Genomic DNA, 3,377 nt, shown 5'->3' on the forward strand with positions numbered 1-3,377 from the left:
TTTTAAAAATTAATTTATTAACCAACCTGAAATAGACGCCATATATAAAAAATTTATAGTTTGTAGTTTATTTGCTAACACAAGCACGCCGCATCAAGGTAATATTAATAGTAAAGGAAATATAGAAAAGCAATGGAGTATAATGTGTATAATGAGAGTTTAGAGATGTTCGATTTAATAGGATATTAGATGTTTATTATTTTTGATATTTTGGTATTTAGATGGTTATTTTGGATAGTATAAATATATTGTATTTAAAAAATTAGTAATATTTTATCTTAAATGTTCATTTTTTAACTTATATTAGACTAAATAAATAGTTTATTATACACATTATACAAATACTCCATTAATTCTCTAGCAGATTCTAAATAGTATTGATCCTAGTCATCTGAGGCAGATTTTGTCCCTTTAATTATCAGTTACCACTAACCTCTTGCATTTGTACATTTCAATCCCATAATTTGTTCTCAAATATCAGTTATTATATTTGATCCAAAACTAACGCGGTCGTGTGACTCACACTAGGGACAAATCAACAAATTATTTTTGATGAATAATTTGCAAACTAGTTGGACAGTGCTTACATCATTATCAAGGAATACACGTCTTCTAAATCAGTTATTTATTCTCGTTTTGTCCCTATTACTTCTTTCCTAACAACTAAGGTTGAAAATGAGTTAGTTGAGCTCTATATGAACCAATCTAAACTCAAACTTGGCTTAGTAAAATTGAGCTCAATTTAGTGGAATCTAATTGTAAACTTTAATCCAAGGTAATGTTAATAATATTGATCTTAATCATCTGACGCATGATTTTGTCCGTTTAACAATTAGCAATTACCACTAACTTTGCATTTAGTCCATTTCATCCCCATAACTTGTTCTTAAAAAAATATCAATTATTATAGTTAATCCAAAACTAACGCGGATCACTGTCACACTAATACAACTTCCGACAAATCAACAAATTGTATTGCATGGATAATTAGCAAATAAATTGGCCAATAGTTACAATGTCGCACTAATAGGCGTTTTCTAATTCGGTTATTTATTCTTATTCGTCCAACTACTACTTTCCAAGCAACTTCATCAAAATAGATAATTTTTAATGCTGCTTTTACTAATAACTGTTCGAAAAATATTAGAATCGAATAGTCAATCAGATGGATTAAATTATTAGATTCAGCAATTCTACGCAAGTACACAAACTAAACCTTTTAGGAGGATAGTCTTATAAAGAGGCCGAAACGTCTTTTTATAGAGACACTTATGTGTCGCATTATTAGCATTATTATTGAACGTATTAATAAATTGGTTATTTTTTAATTTTTTAATAAATTAGAATAAAGTCGATTTTTTTATAACAAATAAACTCAATTATTATCAGATCCGGTCGAACCAACTAATTTACATAACCCAATAGATTATGATTTTTTTTTAAAAACAAAAATCAGGGATATATTTATCTTTTTATCAAGAAATTTAAACATATTCGATTTTAGATTGTGTAAATCGATCAGATCAAATTGGGTCTAATAATTATAGTACGGACAATTAGATTTATTATTGTTGCTATAATAAACCGATTTTATTCTGATTTATTAAAAAATAAATTATTAACCGATTTAATAAAAATGTTCAATAATATTATGACATATATATTATTATATAAAATACAAATTTTACCATGATAATTATAGAATTTGAATTGATATTCACACCATATTGTAAAATTTTTTTTTGATAATTTTGTATCACCATTAAAACATTTTGGTGTTAAAATTCATAAATTTCTTGTGTCAAACTTAAAAATTTTTTATACTATTTTTTTGATAAGTTATGCACAATTTAAAATTTTTATTTTTCTCTTTTTTATTATCAACATCATCTTCTCTTCTTTTTCTTTTTCATCTTCTCATTTTTGTTTCACCTTTTTATAATTTTTTTTTGTTTTTATTTTTGTAAGAAAAATAAAAATAAAAAAAGTATATAAAAATTTTGTAATAACATCAGAAGCAGGAAGAAGAAAAGAAATTTTATAGTTTAAAATTATATATATCTAAATTAATAATGAATAAATTTAAAATAAATAGAACAATAAAAACATACATATATAACATAATTTGAATTTAGAAATGTTTAATAAAACTATATTTTAAGATATTTTCTTAATGATAAAATACATACTATACTCATCAAATAAGAAAATAAATAAAAGTTAAAGTGTTTTCTGTTAAAATAAAATAAAATAAGTATATAAATTATCATTTAATTAACAACTTTATCCAATAATAAACTATGATTATTAACACATCTAATCACAACAATTGGTTTGGCATAGTGCTAGGTGGGTGAGAGTCTAGGAACTAATCTTTCAGGGATCTTAGTTTGAATCTCACCACCAGAATTATTGGACCGGTTCACCAATTTCCTTGCCGAACCCGTTCCGGTTTTAATAGCCAATGCGAGAAACGCTATCCTGGTCGAACCAGTTGCTTTTGATTGTGATACTTCACATTACATGACTTGCATTATTGTTGAAAGTAGTGGATCTCTTCTCATCATTGATCTCTTCTCCTTCTCTCCGTCTAATTTAGAAACATCATACCATATTTGTGCCTCAATGTCACCACACCATTGTGCTTGATAAAGAACAATGAAGAAAAGGAAACCAACTAGATTGGAATTTGAAGAAGGCACTTCAACATTGATCGAAGCTTGCGCAGAGCGGACATGAAACAAGTCACCAAGTTTATTGCCTCTAACAGGCAAGAAATAACAAATCTCACTAACAATCACGATCAACAGCAATGCATGCATCTTCTGGGATTTCAAGTAGTTCTGTTTCTGATAGTGATTTTGGATCAAGTTCTGTCCTAACAACAACATCTTTCAAAATGGTATTGTATGAATCTTCATCCAAATTTATGCAGTTTAGGAATATGAAAGTAGCCTCATCAGATCTTTCGACTGGTTCGCTTATTGTACTTAACAGTTAACACTGTCTTCAGAAACTTGTATTAATCCCACACCGACCCTAAGGCGTTTAAGGGAAGGTGTAAGCACAGGTATGAGTTGTAGGCAGTGGCAGAGCTTGAACAAATTAAAATGATTGAGGGGCAAAAATTTTAACATAAAATTATATAATGTTATTTATATTAATTATTTTTAAGTTTGTTAATAGAATGACAAAAAATAGGTAAAAAAGTTATAATTGTAAAAAAATAGAATATCATAAGCAGTGAAATTGTAAAAAAAAATTATAATTAGAACAACAAATATTACAAATTACAATATTCCTTGAATATTTGAATATGTTTTTTTTAGAGAAAATTCAATTAAAAAAACTAATAAAAAATTCTCCTAAATAAACAT

Source organism: Arachis ipaensis, chromosome B09 (genome assembly GCF_000816755.2).
Source record: "Arachis ipaensis cultivar K30076 chromosome B09, Araip1.1, whole genome shotgun sequence".
NCBI classification, from domain to species: domain Eukaryota; kingdom Viridiplantae; phylum Streptophyta; class Magnoliopsida; order Fabales; family Fabaceae; genus Arachis; species Arachis ipaensis.